The following is a 15,329-nucleotide window of genomic DNA, read 5'->3' on the forward strand; positions in this document are numbered from 1 at the left end:
TCATTCCCCAAATGCGCCACACAAGGTAGTCGAGTTCACGTTCTCATGTGTGGCAGCCACATTGTATTTATTATTATCACAACTTCCATTAGTTAGTCTCAGCTTAACATCTATTCAAGTCGCATTTATAGTGGCGGCAATTAAATTGAGTATAAAACACGCCGTAAATAATAAGCATTCATTATGCATATACACCAAACATTAATTATGGAATTTCAATTAACTTTCTTTGACTCAAATAATTAACACACACATTCCACTCAGCAAGGGGTCAAAACCTCACTTTCTTCTTTGACTTCGTATCTTCGAAAATTGTCTCGTAAAATTGCAGAATGAATTTTGTTGAACAAAAACTTAGTCATAAGTTTATCAGAGTCCCCGGAAATCGTTTGTATGTCAACATCTAATCTTTTACAGAATTGCTAATTAAATAAACACATTTGCAAGTCTGGCAAATGTCAAAAACATTCGAGTGCCAAAACAATTTTGTTGTGCATTTCACAATTAATGTGCGCAATTAGTTTTACAGTAAACTATATGTTTATATTTAGTGCACATTTAATGTTTTTAACATATGCACATTTCAATAAAAATCGCAGCTAATTTCATGGCATAGCAAAAAAAGTAATTGCTGTGACTTAAGCAACTGCCCGAACTATTCAAATAAATAAATTCGAAATGGAATGGAATATTTTAAAATAATTACGATTTTTATTTTTGTTGTTTTTTGAGCAACAAGTTGAATGTTAATTTAATTGTGTTTTTATTGATAGTAAAAGCATTTTATGCCGCATTCAAAGTGAATTATGAATGAATTGGCATGTGAGAGGACGCAGACATCGTCATAATCCATTTATAATGTCGTGGGCTTCATTATCATTATTATTAAAATTGTTGTTCTGCAGCCCGCTTTTTTTTTGGCCACACTCGACGTAGCACAGTGGGACAAGATAAACAGCCAGTAAACTTAATGGTAATCCATCTAGTAAAGTTGTAAAAATTCAACACGTATTAGGTGCCAAGTAAAGAACTTGAATAAATTGAATTATTTTTTTATTTTATTAATACTTCATTACTGGCATTCTTCATTTTATTATTTATTTATTCTTTATTACATTTTACGTATTATAATATTTCTACTTTAACTATTCCATTACATTATTTAATTTGAATTACTTTTTTCATCAATTACTTAAAAATAACTAAATAAATAAATCATTTATTTTACAAATTTTGTACCACTGTGCAACAGAATAAGAGGCCATAAAAATTTCACTTGACATTAATTGAATAACTATTCATTTTCTGTTTTGATTCTCGCTCGTTTCGGAATGCGAATTACCAAAATTGCTAAATATGTAAATATTTTATATATACAAATTTATATTATTCAAATATGCAAATAAAAAACCTTCCATTTTTTTGGAACAAATCGCATGTGATATATTACAAAAAAAATTCCAAATTTTATTGCAAAAAAAACAATAAATATTTGTGTTAAACTAACACTGTTAAGATCGTAAAACATAAAAACAACAATGAACTGAACATAAATATATTTAGCCATAAAATAATATGGAAATTATTGTATAAATTTCTGAAGATATTTTGGTTTAGTTGGTTTCAAAATCTATTTTAGAAAGCCACTAGATAAATAATGATGGAAATTTGAAAACTTTGTATTTCCCTTATATTTCTGCAAATTCGCATCGCAGTGCGAATGTTGCACCTTGTTAAGGCTCAAGGACAACGACAGGATCTCGGAGAGGGGTAACAATAAGGGTTATGACTAAGCATTCACAGACAGTCACGGCATTAGCGTCAGGTCCTGTTGCGCTGCAAAGAGAGTGAGTCCTTGAGAGTTGCGTAATTATTACGCCGAAATGTGTTTTTTACGCCAGCTGCCTGAAAACTACCTGTTGTCCATTTAACCTTTCACCTTTCATTACATTTCGCAAGTTACCGGGAATATCCTTTCTTTACTAGTTTGCTAAGCGATGTCCTTGAGGAGATTGTCGCATGGCTTAATGGCCAAGATCAAGGTAAACTTGTTGCAGTCTGCGTGAAGACTGCAAATCGATAAATTAAAAAACTGTTAACTTGCCCAAGCATGCATTCGCCTCTTTCGACATTCGACATTCGCCATTTGGCATTCGACATTTAGCATTCAGCATTCAGCATTTGGCATTTGGCAGACTCAAGGCGCAGCTTGTCAACGAAAGTGAAGCAGTTAAAGGCAGGAGTTGGCAAATGGCAAACGGGTGAAAGGAGAACACAGGAGTGAGCCCCGGTTGGCCATAAACTCGTCGAACAAAAGGTGAGCGGCGGTCGTAAAACGCGGCAACATGGTGTGACATTTTCCAGATACTACAACCACACACACTCACACCTATACTTCTACATACGTGCTGCATGTTGTTGCCACATCGCTGTCGGAGTCATTGCATCCATATTTTTGGTCTTGCGATAGTCGTGGGTAAAAGGGGTGTGAGTCGAGTGTCGAGCCAAAACAGAACCTCGCCGCGACTTTTGTTTGCGATTTTATTGTTACGCCAAAGGATTTCCAAAACGTTTTAGAAAAAAGCAAAAATAGAATCCTACATTTTATGGCTCTGGGCAGTTTAACCCTTCAATGGACGTGATGGCGTGAAAACTGACAACTGAAACTGGAAACTGACATTGCTTGGACACATTTCGTGGTCCTGTTTTTGTCTGATTGTGATTTATGAGCACAGAAGCAGAAAAACCGGAACGCAAAAGTCGCAAAATGTCGTCACAACTCTTTTGGCCGTGTGAATTTTAAGCCAATAGAAATCTGTTGCGTCTTCACTTTGCAATTACTTGAATTTACCTCGCAGTAAAAACATTAAGATTTGGATCTTAAAAAAGCACAAACAAGCCGCATACTTACACTGAGAGAAAAATTAAGTACTTTAGTTCTTGAATCAAGAATTTTCAGTGTCAACGAGACTGAAAATTATTAATACAAGTGTGAAATTCCACATTTAAGAACTTTCTTTAATTTGAAGCGCATTCAGCAGCATGTTCTTTAATTAATAACTTTTATGCTTTAATTATTATGTTTTAAAATAGTTTTGAAATCAATTTTGCATTATAATTTTGTATTCATATTTAGTGTTTGCTACTTTTATTATTTGTATTTATAAGTTAGTTAAAGCTTTTTATTCTTAATTATTGATTATTTTGATTACAGCGCTTTGTTTTAAATACACATTAGAGATAGGAGACAAAAATGTATAGCAATATTATTTAAATGCAAACAGAATATTAATTATTCAATTCATTTTTTTGTGTTAACTCAAAACAGTCATTATGTCTGACTATAAATTTAAAGTTAGACCATTCAATATAAACTTTTAATGTATGACTATTATGTGGTTTAAATTTTAAAGTAAAATAAGTGTGAATAACACTTTCAAGATATTTATATTTTAAGCTAAATGCCATTTTACTATTTTTGTGTTTTTCTGAGTGTATTTTAGTTACGCTTAATCATTCTATTGATGTCTGTGCGTAATCTCATTGCATCGCTGCCACTCACGTTGTGTGTTTTTGTATTGTGGCACGCGAAGTCGTGAGCAACAACTGAATGTGGTGGCAACTTTGGCACACTGCGACTTGGCCACTGTGCAATTTATTTTGTTATGTTAATCCCCCGCATAATTATGCTAAGAATTGGTGCACCGACTGTCTGAGTGCTCATCCTACGCCTCTTAGCCTTCTCCTCCGCTGTCTAGGCAGCCCGCTGTGCTTGTTGGCACTCGCATTCACTTTCGAAGAACTCGTAAATATTGCTCAGCCGTGGTCGCAGTTCCGCGTCGCAGTTCAGCCTCGGCCAATGCCCGCTACTAGCCTGGACACTCAGACATTCAGACAGACTAAAAGACGGACACGCAATGTCCGACTGTGCGCATAATTGTTGTACATTCGCTTTTTAAACTCGACTACGTCTTTCCCCCCGCGGGGCCACTAAAACCCATTTTTAATGGCCACCGGCGATGTGATAAGGCCGCCAAGTTTATGGCTCCAGATAGCAAGTGTCAGCTCCATGTCACGTTAATTCGCCAGCATCGCCAGCCAAATTGTGTAACTCCCAAGCACAGTCAATGCCCAATCGAGCAATGAACCAATCGGCAATCGGCAGTCGCATCAAAGACTCTGATGCCATCTAAACTCCATTTGCTATTGCCATTAGTGGATCTTAAGCATGTTTTATGATTTCTTACAAAATATCAAGAGTAAGAGTCTTATTCAAGCTGCACACTTTGTATATTATTCAATAAAATGCAGATCTATATTGACTTTGCTTCTTTAAAACGTTTCAGATGCTTAGACAAATTGATTGTAAACAAGTTTTACCAGCATAAAGAACAGATTTTTGTAAATATTAGATTAGATTAGATATTTTATAAATACTTGAGCATTTATATGAAAGTGTACTTATAACACGTTTTATCATATTTTATAAAATAATATTTAATATTCTCCAAAGAGATGCAACAATCGTATTTCTGTACTCCCTTATTTATATCAGATTTTTAGATTTCAATTATCATTTTTTTTTTCATGAAAATGAATTGAAGGTAAAATTCTTTTACCGGCAAAATTTCTTTAAATTGTTTCTGAACGAAATTTCTTATTTAAACGAAACTTGAGCATTTATACATTTTTATAGCAGGTTTAATAACAAGCATTAGCCATTACTTTGTACTTAGAATCTGCTAATATTTAACTCTTTATTAACCTTCATGAAATACTAGAAAGTAAATGGCTTCAGGTGGAATAAACTACTCTATATTATAGAACTGGTATTAGTAAGCTCTCTCACGTCTAAAAATGGTTTTGCTTAATCCCAAATTTGTTGCGTTAATCATTTCGTAAGAATGAATTAATCCCAATTTAATCGCTTAATAATTTATGATGACTTGTGAACCTTGAGAATATCGAGTTGAGAATTGAATTCAATGCGCGTTCCTTGAATTTTGTTCCCCAACAAACAATAATTCGGTCAATCGATAAATACATAAATCCTACACTGGGCCTTAATCCTACACTTGACAACAAAAACAAGGCATTAACTCTGAATGGCAGCCAGAAAAAAAAGGGAAAAAGAGTTTTGCCCCTGGATGACCACACGATGAGTCAATGGCTCGAATCGAGTTGAGTCGAGCCTGGCCGGCCATTGCCCCATCTCCAGAACTATTGAGATAGACACAAGGAAAACTAAAAAGGGAGCAGAGGAATGTGAGAGGTGAGAGGACAGATAGAGAGAGAGAGAGAGAGAGAGAGAGTGAGAGATGTGCGCACTATGAGAAAGAGGGATGAAATTTTGTTTGGCCAACTCTCGTTTGAATCTATTTATGAACACTGAGAGTGCTATGCGGCTGTTTTCCTATGCGGTTTTCTGTTATCACAGCCATTTCGTATCGCTTCTCTCGTTGAGGCCATTGTTGAAGCAATGCCGCCATGCGAAGCGATTCCATGCCATGCCATGCGATGCGATGCGATGCCGGCGCATTCAAAGTGGTTGATCCGGTTTACGGGCCCCTGGTTGGTGACTTGTTCACTGCTCTGCGCATCGCTTAATGCTCGACAAACTGCACGTTTGGGTGTCTTTTGGATGCCTCACTAGTTGCTCTTGACTTTAGCGTTGGCGTTTTGAGAAAAGTTCAGTGCTGAGAGTGCGAAAGGTCAAGCAAAGAGCTCACCTGAAGTTCCAGCTGTCAATCGAGCATTGCATAACAAATGAAATGAAATCGAATTGCCCATGCTGGACATCGTCTGATTATGCATGCGCACTCAGTTCAATCGAATTGATAACATTAAACCCAAAATGGGCCATACAATTTGTCAGCATGCAAATTAATTTCAACTCAGAATTTCAATTAACTCACATTTAACTCGACAATTAGACTGACAACACACTCAATTCAATTCTTTTATAATCTGTAGAAGACAGCAGACGCAGCACATCACCATAAAATGATTCTATGAGGAATGAAGAAACAGACAATTGCCCATTAATTGGAAATGTCTCTTTTATAGTATGCCCCGCCGACATTGGAAAATAGAATTTCAAAGATATAAATACTATAGCTAATAATAGTTGGAGGACATAAGTAAAAGTATTTGACATTTTGTTCTTGTCAACTATTTGATTGAATTGCAACAAATCAGAAGAGATACGAAAACCAATTAAAATGGCTTTTTTAAAGATGAAGTTAAGAAATTTTTAAATACTAAATGAAAGGAAAATGAATGACCTTTATTTAAAGATATAAATATCAGGAAAGTGTCAATATTTATCACAACAATATGCTTATGAACAAAGCATTTCGTGAATTACGATCTAAAAAAAATGCAATCAGATATAATGATAATATAATTAACTCTTATTTCTGTTAATGAATTTTCATTTATTTATTCTATCCATATTAAATAATTTATATTTAAAAATACTTTTTTATTGAGTGTATAAAAAGTTACAAATAATGTATTCGTTGTATATTTTATTGGCTTCATCTTCACATAGCCTTTAAACTAAATTCCGTAATTCATTTAATTCGTTGCAATTCAATCAATTTTAACATTTTCTTAATTTTATAAGATTAACTCAGAGAATTGATTACATAAAGTTCCCTTCACATACACATGCAAATTAATGTACGAATGTATACATTAGTTTGCACTAATCACTTTCAATGTTTAACAATTAAAATACCAGTGCAGTGGAATTTCAAAGAAACAAAAATGTGGTAAATTGTTGAGGTTTGAAATGCAATTCAAGTTGCACCCCAATAGAACTTCTCCCATGGCAGATGTGGGAACAGCGTGTCGATTTCGGATTGCACCCACAAAATTGAAAGCGATCCCCCACAACAAGAAGAAGCGCCGGCGTGTGCGCATCTCAACTTGCCTTGCCACACGAGGCAGCAAGCCAAACATGTTGCAAACTGATGCCGCGGCAAACGCCAGCAACTTGAGTTGTGCCATCCCCAGAGCAAGACGCGGTTTATGAGCCCATCAAATTGCGCCAGAGCAATACAACAACTACAACAAAGAATATTCACAAGTTTGCATCTAAGCAATTTTGTGTGATTCTCGCGGATTGGCCGCGTTGCTATGTGCTAGGGAGCTGTTGCTATTCGAGCTGGCGTTTGGCTTCAATGGGGCAGCGAGAAAATCTTTAAATTGTTGCAAATTGTATTTGATTGCTGGAAGCCAGTGAACACCGGACGTGCTATTTCAGAAGATGCGCGCCGCTCGTCTCAACTGTCGGAGAGCTGTCGGGGAACTTGGGGAGAAGACACACAAATCTTGAACGCAGTCGTGCCGCTGCATATGGGAATTAGTATCTGGGCATTCGTCCATTATATCGTTCGACACTTTAACGAGTTCAAATACAAATTACTCACGAGTGGCTTCGTCTACAGTCCGGGTCATTCAATGGACCTGGTTGTGTGCTTGTGAATGTTACGCAAACCATAATTAACAAACACTCGTCGAATCGTTGGCGAATTTTGTTTTACGAGCTGCGAGACTGAGCTTTGATTTATTTGCCCAAGCGGAATAGAGCTGCCAACTGCCTTCGAGATGAACTCAGGTCAAGTCTGGCCAGGCACGTTTAGCTATATTGAACGCGAGGCGGAGTCTCTCCCAGTGGAAAGTCGAAAGTCAGCGATAACTTAAACTTGCTTACATGCTAACTATTGGGAAATGCTGACAGAATTATAGGAAATCCTTTCGACAAGTCACATAACTCCGGTTAGTCGTTAGTCGGACACATTGGCTGATATATGTCCGCGTCTAATGAAGTCGTCAGGTCGTTGTCACCAGACATATGCCATTTGTCCAGGTTGAAAACTATCGTTCTACGTGACTTCACTTACAAATTGCACCCAATGAGCACTGCACCCGTTCCGATCCGATCGACCACACTCACCCACCACACAACACTTCTAAGTCCGAATTCAGTGTGTGCACCTTGTCCACAATTGACTTCCCAAAGGAATGCATTCAATGCTGCTGTTAAGGTATTAATTGTGGGACTGCCGACCGAGCTGCTGAATCAATAATGTCGATGGCCACAAGTCCATAACTAAACAGCCATTTGGGGGGGGCCATAATAAGAATGCCTTACACACAACACAGGTTTATCTTTGCCTCCTATTATACTAGTTCTAAGGCAAGCCAATGGTTCAAATTATTGCAGTTATATACTTTCACCTTTCGACCTAATGATGTATTATTTATAACGATTCAGTTATCTTATTTGGCATAGATTTTTATTGGTTACAATTCCCTCCAAAGTTAAAATAACAATTACAATCTCATCTTAAATATGATAAAACCAAATTGTTGAATTCTTATCATATAATTTAGTCATGTTGTTTTATGGATTTGGAGTTACAAATCGTGGAGCAACAAAACTAAAAAGAAAAAAAGATAAAATGACTATATCCGCAGAAAATGTTTCACGACTAGTTCAAAGGTTTCATTTTTCCTGAATTTATTTCTGATTAAAATGCAAAACTCCGCTGATAATCTAAGCGTCTGCTGAACACTTCGAATAACTTGTTCAATTTATATAATTTTAGAAAACAAAATTAGAATCATTTAGGATAACTTAATTTTTAGAGTTTTGAAATGAATTTAGAATCAGTTTTAATTAAATTTTAAGTTTATACGACTAAAATAAATGGTGCATCAACTTTAACCTCTTTACGGAGACATAAGAGCAGATAATAAGATAAGATCAGCAGAATAATTGTATTATAACGTCACAATTATTTTCCAACAGTGTTCAATTTAAATGATTAGAAAAACTTATACATTTATTAGAAAGTAAAATAAATAAAATTCTATTGATTACTCACAATAAATTGCGGATCGCATCCTCTGTTGCGATCGTGTGCACACTCTATTAAAACTGACAGTTTGATCCTTCTGGTCTTAGAGTCACACCTCCTTTGGAAACAACAACGCAGTGCAGGTAACTCGCAATTCACACCAATGAAAAGTGCAAAGGCCACTCCCATAAACCGGAAAAAACTACAACAACAACAGCAATAACTGAGATCGCAATTTATTGTCGTCTCTTTCCTATCGGGACATCGTTTATGATTTCGCAACGATGAGAAAGTCGTTTAACGGAAGTAGTGCGACTCCCTCACTTAGCAAGGACGCAGATGCACTGCTTGACCGCGCACTGCTTGTTCTGCGTGTAAAGAACGTAGGGCAAAAACAAGTTAGCTGCATGTTGCGGCACTTGGTTCATAGATGGCGCTTCTCTCATCGACAAAGTGCTAATTGAAAAGCAACTGCAGGACATGACTTTTCTCTTTGTTGTTGGGTTAAAAACCAAAAACATTGATATGCAAAATGGAGGTTTTTATTTCGTAATGATATCCGCTGCACTTATGCGGCCCATCCACATCATTATCGTCAGCATCATCCATGGATGGGAAACGTGTTAGCTATCAGCTATAGCATTAGAGGGACACAGCGAACGGGTCCGGATCCGGGTCCAGATCCAACTTCAACTGAATTGGGAGTGCGTGTATCCCCCCCTCGACACCACTTGGCCATATTTTACCGCTTTTAAGCAGCGCGTAAATACTCACGCTTACTGCAAGAGTCCATTAAACGCTCGTAAAAACTTTACGATTCCCAATATGAGATTCTCTTAATACGATTTTTTATGATATTGAAATCTCCTTTCTCCAGCCAGCCAGCGAGTCAACCAGCCCATCATCATTGCCGGCGTCTTGAGCAAGCAGCAAAACATCTGGGGCCCAACAGCTTTTGAGTTTTTCGGCTGAGTTCGCCATGCACTTTGCTTAAATTCGCTTTTCCCAGCTGCTAAGGAAAAACTGAAAACCGCTTCAGGTATACTGTCCACCCTTGGCACATGCTGCAAATGGTGGAGGGGGGGAAGAGTGGGGCGTGGCGTGCGTGTTTTAATGTCTTGTCGAGGCCTATAAAACACGCTCGTCACCGCGATGCGCAAATGATGTTTATGTCGAAAACGAAAACGAAACCGAAGCGGAAACAGCAACCATAGCCCAAACTCATATCGAGGATGGCCCACATGGGGCGTATCTCTCAGTCCTCCATCCTCCATCCCCCATCCCCCACCCATCTCTGCCCATTGCCCAGACATCGTGACGGCATTGAGCGAGAGCATTTCGAAGAAATTTCAACAATTTTAGCGTTTGTTGTTCTTGTGTGTGACCTTACAAGATCAAATGCGCTGTGCATTGTTTGGCGATAACCAATTCGGATGAATATCTTTCTCCACGATTTATATATGGGTCAGATAGTCAATACGCGCATTGGGGATGAAGATAGAGGCATCAAATGGGCTGTAAAATCTATTTCAACTATGTTAAATAAACAAAATGATGCATCTTTAAAGTTGCTAACAAAGTTCTTGATCATTTACGACGACTTCAAGTTATCCTACAGACTAATCTGAAATACATTCATGCAATCGCTTGCACATCTAAGCGTGTTGCAATCGAAATGCACCAGATGGCGCCACTGCGTGGCTGGGTTTAGTTTGCATTAAACTCGATTGGGTATAAGAAATTCGTCAGTTTATCAGTTAATCTATATAAACTCGGCGTATTAAATAGCAGACTTAGTACCATTATTTTAACAAATAGTCATTTGTTTTTTAATCTAAGCGAAGCTGAAATTTAATAGGCTGCAGTGGCAATAATTGACTTAGAAATCTAGGCAGAAGTAATGTTAATAGAAAATAATCAAGCAAACGTTGATACTTATGCATCATATAATAAATTTGTTGTCAATATAAAGTAAAAGCAAAATGAAATTTATATTTAAATTAACTTATTAAATAATATGAAGAAAAATAAAATTTTGTGCTATATTTTTTTATTTTTATTTTATTATTTTTTAAAAAATATGTTTCCTTAAAGATATGTATTTTTGATCAGTGATGGGCCAATAAAAAATTTAAAATGTTCCGCATATTTATAGACAGAAGTTCAATGCATAATTTGCTACTGCTTTTTTGCGGATTTCCTTATTACTTGCATTGTCTATTTGTTTTCTTTAAAAATGACTGAGACTGAAAAGTAAATAACGAAATAATTAAACTGCATATTAATATAGAGATATGATATAACATTTAATACTATTAAATACCTTATAATTTTATATTAAAGAATATTTATATTTGTATATTTATTAAAATGTAGATTTTACTCTTTAACATATTACAGAACACTGTAGAAAAAGAGTTTAGGGTTGTCTCCAAATTTTCACATACTTCTGTAGCACCTTCCGTTTATCGTATTGGGTTGAGCATATCCTCAAGGACCAAATGCAGCATTGAGAGCGTTAATGATCAAATAAAACATATAAATAATAAACAAAAGAAAAGTGCGCGCCATTCAGATGATATCTATCTATATGCCTGTGAATATCTATTTCTATTTACAGATGAATAACAAAAATCATTGGAAATTGAATTTTAAATGCGTCTGTCTATGTGTTGTGTGGTAAGTGGGTTTGTTAAGTACTCGGCATGCTCTTGAGTTTTACGACTGTTTTCTTACGCTTTTAATTAGATTTGTGATTTATAATTTTCATTTGCGTAATTTACAAAACGGTACATCATTAGTGCAATTAAAATGCAATAAACATGGCCGAGTCAAGGCAAGAACAGAGAGAGAAGAGATGAGACAAGACGAGCAAACACTTTGCTGAATCGTACTCGTATAAATTTTATTAAGTCGTTTTGAGGAATGCGTCGAGTCGAGTGCACGCTTTCCGGGTAGAAAAGGCTGACACACAAACCCACATTTCCACCCAGCTGCTGGTCACAGAGTAGAAGAGAGCAAGAGGGCGAAATGGAAATGGGAATCATAAAACACAGCCATGTGCGACAACGTCGAAGGATTAAAAAATGATTGCGTGACAAGGCATTTTATAATCGTCAACCGAATCACTTAAAAACACATTCATCCTGTCGATGCCAGAGTCGGAGACCGAGACGGCGTCGCTGGCGTTACCGAAGTGTGATCCGGATTGGGCTTAGGCGAACCGCAAGGGCCAAACAAGCCATAAACTGGCGCAATAAAAGTGTATCAAATTAAGGAATGAATTTCATGTGCAACAACAGAAGCGTCCGTTTGATGTCTTTTCTGCTTCTTTTTTTACAACTCTGACACGGTCAAAGAGTGTTTTTTAAATCTCATGCATTGCTGAGTGAAAGTGCTGTTCACTTCCACTCAATTGAGTCCGATTGCCAGTGCTGCCAATCGATGTTTGCACTCAAGTCGAGTCGAAATACTTTATGTTCCCTTTTACGACTCCGCACACAGCTTACTATCGCATTTAACGATTCAACTCTCACTCAAATCTGAGTTATGTGCTTGCAAATAATAAGTGCATGACTTACTCGGTGCTGTAAAGTCAAAGACGCGACGTGTCTTTGTCTAGGTGTTTTTTTCAGCAGTTAATCCAATTCCTTGCAACGTGATTAATCAGATGGGTATTAAAAATAGTTATAAAGAAATTAGTTTGGTTGCAAATTGCGCTTACGTCTGGATAGAGTCTTCATATTGAACTTCTTCAATAATTTCAAACGTAAATTATGTTGGTAGAGGTTTTTATGTCGTTATTTACTGGGTATTATAGCTATATCTTATAAGCACTATGTGGCTTTTGATTTGCTGCAATGAAAATTTAATACTAGTCGGGCGATATTTTTATTTTCTCTGACAAATTTTGTAAAGCAAGCAAGTTAAATTATAAATAATATTTAATTTCTTTATTTATGTTATATTTACAACTTGCTACTTAATGAGTAAATATTTTATTTTAAAATAGTTCAATGTGTTTAACAAACAATATTACTCTATTACTATTATTTATTACAACATATAAATGTTGTCTTGACTATTTTTAAGCGGGCTGCTAAAATGTCGGCATACATATGTTAAATATAAAATAAATTATAAGTTTTGTTGGAAACAACAATTCCGTTGCTTATAAGTGAAGAAGTTTAATAGCTTTCGTATATGGTATATCGAAGATACAACTTTATTTTAATACTGTTCTCTTTGTTAATATTAATATCATTTCACTGCATGCTCCGCCTCAATCTTTTTGTTTCTTTTCTGTTTGCTTTTAGATGCAACCTGTCGCAGTCAACGCGGAGTTTCGAGTGTCGAAGTCACTTTGCAGTCAGTTTAATGACTTTTATGTATTGTTCTGCGATTTGCCGTCATTACCAACACCTACACATGCACACAAAAACCGAGGCACTCACACACACACACTCATTCACACACACTCACTCATACACACGATTTACGATAGCAGACTTCTCTGCATCTCCCGGACTTCAGGATCCCGTTCGAGTTCCATCTGATGCCTCCGAATAGTGTTTTATTGTGATTTTGTTCATTTTTATTATTATTTGCTCATCTTCCCCCTCTCCTTGTTCCCACTATGTGTGTGTGTCTCTTTCTCGCACTCACCCAGTTTCAATTTTATTAGTTTATTACGGTTATTATCTTTTAATGACGCTCGCGAGCGCCGCCACCGACATTGCTCCAATCGCATTGTTGTTGTTGTTGTTTTGCTTTGTTGTTGTTTTATATCGCACTCGAGTAGTTGCTGTCTCTGTGGCTTTTGTTGTTGTTGCCCAGTTGTTCAGCAACAATAACGTGTGAAGTTGTTTTATTATTTGTTTTGATTATCAAAATGGCCGGTTTGCATTTTCCGGTCGTTGGTTGCTGCCCCTTCGCCCCTCCTGAATGGCCACCATTCCCATTGCCATTCCCCTGCAGGTGCCGTAAATCACAGCATGCCGGCAGTGCTCTGCACCCAAAGTGCCACTCATTCACAGCACTCACAGCACTCACTTGCTACTCGTATACGAGTATGAACCATAAACGCAAACCAAAGTGTGGCAAAATGTTTAATTTGGAATTTATGAGCAATTAATTTTAAATACTTGCCAAAGGCAACCCCCTCTCTATCCCCCCCTCCCAATCCTCCCACCCCCTCTCCGCCTCTCCACCTCTCCACTGCCATCAGGAACGTCGTAAAAAAGGTGACTTGGCAGCGCGTTAAATTAATAGCTTATCGCTACATGATTGATCAATTATTCAATTTCTCAACAACAGCAAAAACAACAACAATATGCAATCATTTCGCAATTTCCTTTGAGATATTTATCGTACTGTTTATTGCATTTGTTTATACTTAATTTTTAGTTAATTAAGTTAACTCTGTGATTTAGCAATTAATTCAATACTTTCGCATATTTTGTAAACATTAAAATAACATTAAATTATACAAACATACTATGTATATACTTTTAAGATGAAAAATTATTTCAGCTATTACGAATTGAATTTGTTTAATTTTAATGTTGCAAATTAATGTTCTTTAAAATGTATGTGTTTGTGGAATATATTATATTATATGTAAATAAAATCAGCTTAGGACATCAACAATTCAAAATCTCTTGAAATAAATTAAAAATTATTATTAACATAAATGTTTTACGTTTTTTATTTGAAGCTTGTGTAATTCAACATGACTAAACGAATCAACAATTTAAAATGCTTTGTAGAGTTCCTGAAGAAGATCATTTAATACATATAAATTTATGCAGCTTGAGCATATGTAACATAAGAAGATATAATTAGAATTTTCTTAGATTTGACATTTATAATAATTAGCAAAACAATAATAGAAAAAAATGTTTGTTAGACTTTTAGGAGTTCAATGTGTCATATTTCACATGTATTATATATTCCTTTTAAACACAACTATTTTCTACTTAAAATCAGAACTTATATTACACAAAAAAAAGGAGAAAGAGTAAAACCTTCAAATATGTTTTGAAGTGTAACTATGCATTCTATTTAAAATCCATATCAATCTTTAAATTTCTTAAAATCTTTTATATCGAGCAATAAATTATATCATTGAATATATCAAACCTTAACAAGTGTTTTATACATATGCTTCAGAAAACAAATGGTAAAACTAAAAACCAAGTTGAATGCACAATTTAGTTATTATCTTAGACAGTTTGGAAATGAAAACTACAAACAAAAAAATGTATGGAGTAATTTCAAAACATTTTAAAGGAGATAGTGAATTTGAAGTAAAGTTTTCTGTAAAAGAAGCCATATTTATTTATCTAAAGTCAGCAAAATATCCAAAAGTTGAACCACTTTTCGGGATTTATGTGTATAGTTGAGCTGAGTTCAGTGGCAAGTTGTCGCATTGGGAGGCGATTAGGCATTGTTCCCTTT

The 15,329-nt window shown here is 35.9% G+C and overlaps 1 long non-coding RNA gene across 3 annotated transcripts in view; it reads left to right on the forward strand.

Annotated features, from left to right (window-relative positions):
- Window positions 1-14,411, forward strand: part of LOC133836440 (uncharacterized) — a 112,310-nt gene extending 97,899 nt beyond the window's left edge. Inside the window, exons 6-7 of one of the 3 annotated variants that reach the window (XR_009893736.1) lie at window positions 11,491-11,549; window positions 13,187-14,411. This is a non-coding gene — a long non-coding RNA (uncharacterized LOC133836440). The remainder of the gene's footprint in view (window positions 1-11,490; window positions 11,550-13,186) is intronic. The other 2 variants (XR_009893734.1, XR_009893735.1) reach the window with 2 other exon arrangements.
- The last annotated feature ends 918 nt before the right edge of the window (window positions 14,412-15,329 follow it).

The sequence above is a fragment of the Drosophila sulfurigaster genome, chromosome 2R (genome assembly GCF_023558435.1).
Source record: "Drosophila sulfurigaster albostrigata strain 15112-1811.04 chromosome 2R, ASM2355843v2, whole genome shotgun sequence".
In the NCBI taxonomy this organism is placed as follows: domain Eukaryota; kingdom Metazoa; phylum Arthropoda; class Insecta; order Diptera; family Drosophilidae; genus Drosophila; species Drosophila sulfurigaster.